Below are 9,616 nucleotides of genomic sequence, written 5' to 3'. Positions count from 1 at the left end.
GCTGTCAGCTCGGACCCATCGGAAGTGCCTCCTTATTACGCACAAAAAAATGAATACTCCCCCAGCTAGCTGGGACCCACCTTGCTGGGAGGCTGACTTGTGGGCCTACTAAGTTGACAGGGACGAAGGGCTTTGTCAACTTAGTCAATATGAACGATTCTAGCTCCAGTGACCGTACGATGTCCATCCAACGGCCGTAGTGCTTCTTCAACCTCTGGTCTTCTTGCTCCAGCCGCCCAAAGCAGCGCCGGTCGTGCCGTATGCTCCTGCCTCCCGTGGCCGGCTGTGCTGCCGCAGAGGCCTCACCACCCCCTACTATTCCCACCGCTGGCCATGCCTTGCAGCGACGGCAGCCTCACACCGCAGCCGAACCAGTGAACCCTCGTAGTCCTCTCCGCGCGGGCTTCCACTGCTGCGTCGTCCCCTTCCTAGGCCTCGCCCTCGTCCACTGCCGTGGTGCTCTCCGCGTGGCGTGGTCAACGTGTTCAACGAACGACTTCCATCGGAAGAGTACTATACGTGGAGAGGCTGACAGCTAGGTCCACGGCCACAGCCCAGTTTTTTGTGATTTGCCAAGTAAGTCGCTTTGTCAGGCCTGTTGGGCTGCAAATCTTTCAAGACGAGGAGAGCTTTCATTCGGCTGGCCGAGAAAATGGCTCATCAGTAATGAGAAATGGGTTGTACATTTTGAAAACACATCAAACTGGCAATTAGTTTCAAATATCTTTTTTTTCATTTCGAGATTTTAAATTACATTAATTTTTATGCGTGGAGAATTTGTTGGATTTTATATTGATATACATTTATTTTTAAAATCAGTTTGAATGTGAGTCGAAATTTCAGGATTAAAAATAGTTCAGACCGCATCGAAATATGCAAAACTTCGTATAATTTTTTAACCGTTGCCACAATATGGGCTGTAATGCTAACAAAAAGAATATGGGCTCCAAAAAAACCATAAGAATTACCAAATGGGATGGAAATTATTAGAGATAATGGCAGATGGGATGTATGCTGTTTTCCACAGATTTGAGGCTTTCCTAAAAAAAGGTTGACGCACAAGCACTAACTGTTGGATGTCCATCCAATGGCTGTCGTGCTTCTTCAATCTCTGTTCTTCCTGCTCCAGCCGCTCAAACAAGCGCTGGCGGGACTGCCTGCTCCCTCCTCCTCGGGGCAGGCTGTGCTGCCGCGCAGGCCTCACCGCCCGACTGTACTCCCATCGCTGGCCTAGCCATCCCCTACTCACCCACACCTGCTATTATTCTCCGGCGACGGCAGACGAACCAGTAAACCCTCGTACAGTCGTACTCCCCTCCGCGTGGGAAACAACTGTCGAGTCTTCCCTGCCTCCATGTCGTCCCCTTCCTAGGCCTCGCCGTCGTCCACCTCCCTGGTGCTCTCGGCGCGGCGTGGTCAACATGGTCAAGGAACGACTTCCATCGGACGTGGACTGTACGTGGAGAGGCTGACAGCTGGGTCCACGGCCGCAGCAAGGAAGTGCCTCCTTATTATGTGCAAAATATTTATTCCTCCACCTGACAGCGGGGACCCACCGGACGGGCCACCAGTATTTTGAGAAAAAAAATCTTTTCCCCCTGACAGCGGGGACCCACCGAAAGTGCTTCCTTATTACGCACAAAAAATGAATACTCCCCCAGCTAGCTGGGACCCACCTTGCTGGGAGGCTGACTTGTGGGCCTACTAAGTTGACGGGGACGAAGGGCTTTGTCAACTTAGTCAATATGAATGATTCTAGCTCCAGAGACCGTACGATGTCCATCCAATGGCCGTAGTGCTTCTTCAACCTCTGGTCTTCTTGCTCCAGCCGCCCAAAGCAGTGCCGGTCGTGCCGCATGCTCCTGCCTCCCGTGGCTGGCTGTGCTGCCGCAGAGGCCTCACCGCTCCCTACTATTCCCACCACTGGACACACCCTGCGGCGACGGCAGCCTCACACCGCAGCCGAACCAGTGAACCCTCGTAGTCCTCTCCGCGCGGGCTTCCACTGCTGCGTCATCCCCTTCCTAGGCCTCACCGTCGTCCACCGCCGTGGTGCTCTCCGCGTGGCTTGGTCAACATGGTCAAGGAACAACTTCCATCGGAAGAGTACTGTACGTGGAGAGGCTGACAGCTGGGTCCACGGCCACAGCCCAGTTTTTTTGTGATTTGCCAAGTAAGTCGCTTTATCAGGCCTATTGGGCTGCAAATCTTTCAAGACGAGGAGAGCTTTCATTCGGCTGGACGGGAAAATGGCCCATCAGTAATGAGAAATGGGTTGTACATTTTTAAAACACATCAAACTGGCAATTAGTTTCAAATATCTTTTTTTCATTTCAAGATTTTAAATTACACTAATTTTTATGTGTGGAGAATTTGTTGGATTTTATATTGATATACATTTATTTTTAAAATCAGTTTGAATGTGAGTCGAAATTTTGGGATTAAAAACAGTTCAGACCGCACCGAAATATGCAAAATTTTGTATAATTTTTTAACCGTTGCCACAATATGGGCTGTAATGCTAACAAAAAGAATATGGGCTCCAAAAAACCTTAAGAATTAGCAAATGGGCTAGAAATTATTAGAAATAATGGCAGATGGGTTGTATGCTGTTTTCCACAGATTTGAGGCTTTCCTAAAAAAAGGTTGACGCACAAGCACTGACTGTTGGATGTCCATCCAACGACCGTCGTGCTTCTTCAATCTCTGTTCTTCCTGCTCCAGCTGCTCAAACAAGCGTCGGGGGGACTGCCTGCTCCCTCCTCCTCGCGAGCAAGCCTCACCGCCCGACCGTACTCCCGTCGCTGGCCTGGCCATCCTTCTACTCACCCACACCTGATGTTATTCTCCAGCGACGGCAGAAGAACTAGTAAACCCTCGTATAGTCGTACTCCCCTCCACGTGGGAAACAACTACCGAGTCTTCCCTGCCTCCGTGTCGTCCCCTTCCTAGGCCTCGCCGTCGTCCACCTCCCTGGTGCTCTCGGCGCGGCGTGGTCAACATGGTCAAGGAACGACTTCCATCGGACATGGACTGTACGTGGAGAGGCTGACAGCTGGGTCCACGGCTGCAGCAAGGAAGTGCCTCCTTATTACGCGGAAAACAATGATTCCTCCACCTGACAGCTGGGACCCACCGGACGGGCCACCGTATTTCACGAAAAAAAGTTTCCCCCTGAGAGCATGTGCAAGCACTAGGATTTATCATCGGCATTAATTAGGATCCGCTCTCAGTTTCTTTGATTATGACATAACTCTTCTAACGATGGAATCACTCTCTTCTGTTGAGTTTCTCCCAGTTACTAGAATCATTCCCAGCATTAGCATTTTGTTCCTAGCTTGCACCGCCATTGTGGCATTCAACCATGGACTACCCTTCTCGGTAATTTCTGGTCAGATCATCTTCGAAAGTGGTCCTACCATGGGTCCCATCCATTTCTGATGATAAGCAAAAGGCATCCCTTGCGTTGTCTTCAACAAGGTAGTCCACATCATCCATCCTAGTCCGGGTATGCCATCCCTTCGTATTCCACCAAACGATTGTTGTGATTTTCCCTAGGCTGGTATGAAGAGTTTCGATGATCTCTAAATCAAAAGTAATTCTTTTTGCCACTTAAGGGAATATTTTTGAGAGTCACCTTCTTCTAAGATGTCTTGTTATGGTATCATGGCAACTCAACTCCTCGCTACGTTGACAACCGTTCATCACATTCTTAAGCGTGGAATTGTTGTCTACCTAGTGAACCCTCGTCATCTGTTCCACTCCATCCCTCTAGATGTGTACTTTGTGTCTCAGCTCAAGAGATGTTCGATGTCTCATTCCGTGAGTTGATCATGAGTTGCTCGGTCTTTAAGAAGATCGATTCCTATAGAGTTATCTTGCTCGTGTGTCCTCGTGTTGGGTGAAGATCTCGCAAGCAAAGATGCCAAGATTAATATGATGCAAGGAGTCGACATCTTTAAGAAGGGCAGTTGGATCAAGAAGATCATGTTAGCTTGTACCCCCTCTATCTTCTTACCTCGCGTCTTGAATCTCAGGACGAGATTCCTGTTTAGTGGGGGTGAGTTGTCACAGCCCTAGAGTTTGATTGCAATTAGTTTCATAAGCATCCATCCATCATGTCTATATTTGTTTGAAATTTGAAATGGGGATGACAAACCCTAGCACCAAATGAAATGCAATTAGGATCAAAATAAAAATATTTTCAATGAACCTGAATTGCCCTTCAAAAATATTCATCATCTTTTCCTTGGTCTAGAACCTCTGACAAAAATGGTGCACACTTTTCTAGGACTTCATAAGGTCACTGGATTAAATTATATGTTATTTGCATTTGGACATTTAAATGCTATAAAATATTTTCCAAATAATCATAAACTTAAATGTTTACTGTTGGATATATTCCAAACAGTGGGCTTGAGAAAGTTTCATGATTTTTGAGTGTGCCTAAGTATTTTTGATAAAGCCCTGAAACTACAGAAGAAATAGAAAAACAGAAAAGAATTAGAAAGGAGAGAGAGAGAGAAAACCCACCTGGGCTTACCTCCTGTACAGCCACCTGGCCCAGCACTGTAGCTAGCCCAGCCCAGCCGCCGCACCATCTTCAACCTCCTGCCAGTAGGCAGGAGGGCGTGTGCTCGCCGCACGCGTGCGCCACCTCCACCCTGCCTGGCTGCCCCTTGTTGCCCTGGACGCCTCCCACGACACCACGCACACCCCTGACCCCTCTCATTTTCCCTGGACTCTTTCCCCCTCCTCTGCTCTCTGTTCTGCGCCGCCCGAGCGGAGCTCGTCGCCACCGACGCCATTCATCGTAGCCACCACCTCCTCCTCAACCTCTCTCCACGCCCAGAAGCTCCACCACTTCGTCCTCGACCCCCTCACTGAGCCACGAATCGCCGGATGCTCTGTTGCCTCGCCACCGACCCGTCTTCCCCGCGCACGGCCGTCGGATCGCCATCGTCATTATGTCGCCGTCCGTGCCTCCCCGAGCTCAACGGCTGCACCAGAAGACTCACCGTGAGCCCCGCCATCTTTCCCCCCTTCTCCCATGTTCTTTTGCGTGCTATAGGCGTGCTAGCCTCCGGACCCGAGAGCTCACAGCCACCGCGCTCGTCGTCGCTGGCGAATAGGCTAGCAACCTTCGCGTCCGAGCACTGCTACGTGTTTAGAATGCTCCCAGAAACCCAACACCACCATCAGCTAGTCCTCTTGTGCACCGCAACATCGACCCCGAGCTTGACCGAACTCCGGCCGCCGCGGACTTGCTCGCCGCCATTGTTTCCGGCCACCCCAGCACATACCGCTGCCACCACTTGATGTGCGCCGCTACGTGCGTTCGAACACAACAGACCGCGGCCAAAATGATGCCCCGTGGCTCATTTTCGAGCCCCTCCGCCTCACCTGTCGTCGCCGGCGTCGAGCCGCCGGCGAGTTTGACCCCGCTGACCGTTGACCCCGGGTGGAGCCAGTTTGACCTTCTGGGTCACTGACGTGTGAGCCCCAGGCCACTAACCAAACTAGGTTAGTATTAGTTTAACGCTAACTAAACTTAGTTACTTTAATTGACACTGACAGACGGGACCACAGGTCAGGGTTGACCTGGACCGTCTCAGTTGACCGCTGACGTCACACAGACGCCAGGCTGACGCAATAAATCCTTTTCTGGATTTATTCTTATATAGGAAATTCCAGAAAATAGCCAAAACTTCTAAAAATCATAGGAAATCAACCATAGCTCCAAATCAAACAAATTATATATGAAAAATGATCAAAAAAATCCAATCTATCCATATGTACTAGTTTCATGCATGTTTAAACAAGTTAACTTGCTGTTTAGTGCAAAACATGATAAAGCACTATTTAAGATCACAAATGAGTTTGAACTTTGAATCTTTGGTTCAAAATAGCTCAAACCCATCTGATTGTAGTTGCATTAGCCCAACACACTCATTTTACCATGTCATGATCATGCATCATATTGTGCATTGCATTGATTGTGTTTCTTTCTCTGTTGCCGGTATTTGTCCCCTCTCAGTAGACGTTGCTTCGACGATGTGATCATTGACACCGATGAAGAGTTATATTATCTTCAGAAGTGCTAGGCAAGCAAAACCCCCTTGTTCATTCCGATACAATCCCACTCTCTCGCTCCTGCTCTCTTTTACTACATTAGGACAACAACGATTCATCTGTTACTTGCTACGGTAGTTGAACCCCTTATCCTCTGCATGACATGTCATTGCCACAGTAAATAGATGAAACCCACTAGCATGAGTAGGAGTTGTTTGAGCCTTGATGTGCCTACTCATTCATGCTTGTTTGTCGTGCCTGTTATTGCTTAGGGTTGTGTCAGGTCTGATTCATCGGGGATGAATCGGAGGTGTGTGAACATGTCCTACTGTTGAGAGCTAAGTGTGTGAACATGATTTGGTAAAGGTATCGATGAGAGGCCATGTAGGAGTACATGGTGGGTTGTTTCATTGAAGCTGTCCTTCAGAACTGAGTTCTATGTTTGTGATCCATGAAACAGCTACTACCACACATTGGGCCCTAAAATATGACCCCGCTCGACTTACTGACCCCTCTAGTCCTCTGTCCAGGAGTTGCAACTAGCTTCTGGTGTTTATATGTTATGTGTTGGCGGCCGTGCGTAGCACTGACCCTAGGGGTGGGCCATGATGCGGTAGATACACCGTGGTCGGGTATGCCGGGTGCCCGTTTGGCGTCTCGGGACCCTGTACACATCATTTTGGGCCGTTGAGGACACCCCAGCCGGATTTCCTTGCGGATGGAACCCGAATAGGCGATAAACCTAGACTAGAGACTTGTGTGGTTAGTCAGGTTGTGGTCTACACCCACGTCAGCTTTCGCTTGAAGTCTGCCGAGCACATGTCGTGTGCAGACGCTAAGTGGTGGAAACATGTGTGACGAAGTACACCCCTGCAGGGTATAAAACTATTCGAATAGTCGCGTCCATGGTAAAGGACTTCTGGGTTGCCTATAACAGTTCATAGACAAGTGGAAGTGGATACTCTAAAACGCGCAAGATAAGCGTGAGTGCTATGGATGGTGTTCTCGTAGGTAGACAGGAGCGGATCCATAGTGGTGTATTGATTAGTGAATATGTGGACTCGTGTGCGCCACCTCAAAAGAGTTGCTTGCAGTCGTAGTTTAGGTTGGCCACTGAGTCAAAGCTGGCTTGCTGCAGTTAAACCCCACCATCCCTTTGTTGATGCTGATGCATATGTAGCTAGTTCTGATGTAAGTCTTGCTGAGTACTTGTGTACTCACTTTTTCTTAATTTATGTTTTGCAGAGAGACTTCAGTCTCGCTAGTAGTTCCGCGTGGACTTCTACGTTTAGCTTGATACCTCAGCTACGATCTTGTGCCCTCGGCAGGATCTGGTAGATAGTCAGGCTTCTTAGCCTTTTTCATTTGTAGATGTCTGTACTCAGACATGTTAAGCTTCCGCATGTGCTTTGATTTGTATGCTATGATTGTTGGGTCAAGAGACCCATGTTTGTAATATCTCGCTCCTCGGAGCCTAATGAATAAATACTTGAGTCGTAGAGTTATGTTGTGATGCCATGTTGTATTTACACATATCGAGGATATTATGTGTATGATTGAAATGCTTGGTATGTGTGGGATCCGACAATCTAGTTGTTTATCCTTGGCAGCCTCTCTTATGGGGAAATGTAGTCTAGTGCTTCCATGAGCCATAGTAGTCCGCTACAGCCCGGTTCGCCAGAGTCCTGCTAGCCCAGCACTACTGCTCAGGACACTTGACTGGCCGGCATGCGTTTCACTTTGTTCTTGTGTCTGTCCCTTCAGGAAAATGTCACGCGGTGACATCCGGAGTCCTGCCTAGCCTGCTACAGCCCGGGTTCCCGGAGTCCTGTTAGCCCAGTGCTACAGCCCGGATTCACACGCTGCTGACCGACATGCTCAATGTGATGCATGTATGCTTGTCGCCATAGGTTGGTGCCGCTTTGGGTTCACGGCTAGCCATGTCAGCCCGGGTTCTCTGTCATATGGATGCTAGCGACACTATCATATACGTGAGCCAAAAGGCGCAAACGGTCCCGGGCCATCGTAAGGCGACACCCATGGGAATACCGTGCGTGAGGCCGCAAAGTGATATGAGGTGTTACCGGCTAGATCGATGTGACTTGGCATCAGGGTCCTGACAACAGTGCTATGTTTTACTACGGCGCACGGGGTGGAGAGGTCAAGGACAAGAAGAAAAGGGATGGCAGGCCTGCCTTCGGCCATAAGACTGACTTCTACTCACTAGTAGAAAAAGGGTCAAATGTGAAGCACATTAGTGCTGGTTTGAATTTGAGCCGGCACTAATGTGACCATTAGTGCCGGTTCCAACGGCTAGGCGGGCGGGCATCATTAGTACCGGTTCGTGGGCAACCTTTAGTACCGGTTCATGCCATGAACCGGTACTAACGAGGCTAGTGCGGCTGTGGTCAGGCTGGGGCCCCCACGAAGACCTTTAGTACCGGTTCAAGGCATGAACCGGTACTAGAGTTTCTTAGTAAGCTGATTTTTAGTCCCACCTCGCCAAGAGAGAGGCAGTATGAGCGGTTTATAAGCCGTGAGTGCAGAGACAATGACGAAGAGGCGCAATGCTCACCTGCACGTTGATTAGCTTCAAGCCTTTCAGAATAGCATAGATTGCATTGAGCTATGTGTAGTGCAGTCTACACTATTCTGAAAGGCTTGAAGCAAATTAACCAACATTGCACCTCTTTTTTATTTTCAATAACTTATTGAACTCTGGACTTCTTGTGTTCAGTATGCAGCATTCAAAGTGACGTCATCAATTTCCAACATGTTCTGACATCATTTGCTGTTTTTCAGTCATTTACCGAATTGTTTAAAGAGCTAAATGACCGTGAAATTGAAAATTACTACAAAATGAACAGTGAAAATGTTGAAATTTAGCATGGTATCATCATTTCACCCGCATAGCATGTGCGAAAGAGTAGAGAGGGTCACGTCAAAAACTGGACGCACTTCGTGTACAAACTGGACAATCTCTTTCGGAGTATCAGGGTTTCGGACGAGAACTCATCTGTTACACGGGCACTTCAATGTTTTTTAGACTTATTTGAACTCCGGACTTCTTTTTTGTTCAGTATGCAGCATTCAAAGCAATGTCATCAATTTCCAACATTATCTGACATCATTTGTTGTTTTTTAGTCATTTACCTAATTGTTTAGAGAGATAAATGACCTGAAATTGAGAATCACTACAAAATGAACTGTGAAAATGTTGAAACTTGGCATGGTATCATCATTTCACCCGCATAGCATGTGCGAAAGAGTAGAGAGGGTCACGGCAAAAACTGGATGCACTTCGTGTACAAACTAAACAATCTCTTTCGGAGTATCAGGGTTTCAGACGAGAACTCATCTGTTACACGGGCACTTCAATGTTTTTAAACTTAATTAAACTTTGGACTTCTTTTGTGTTCAGTATGCAGCATTCAAAGCGACGTCATCAATTTCCAACATGTTCTGACATCATTTGTTGTTTTTCAGTCATTTACCTAATTGTTTAGAGAGCTAAATGACCGTGAAATTGAAAATCACTAAAAAA

Source organism: Triticum dicoccoides, chromosome 2A, assembly GCF_002162155.2.
Source record: "Triticum dicoccoides isolate Atlit2015 ecotype Zavitan chromosome 2A, WEW_v2.0, whole genome shotgun sequence".
In the NCBI taxonomy this organism is placed as follows: domain Eukaryota; kingdom Viridiplantae; phylum Streptophyta; class Magnoliopsida; order Poales; family Poaceae; genus Triticum; species Triticum dicoccoides.
The sequence above is the reverse complement of the archived record's forward strand: the minus strand, read 5'-3'. Positions refer to the sequence as shown.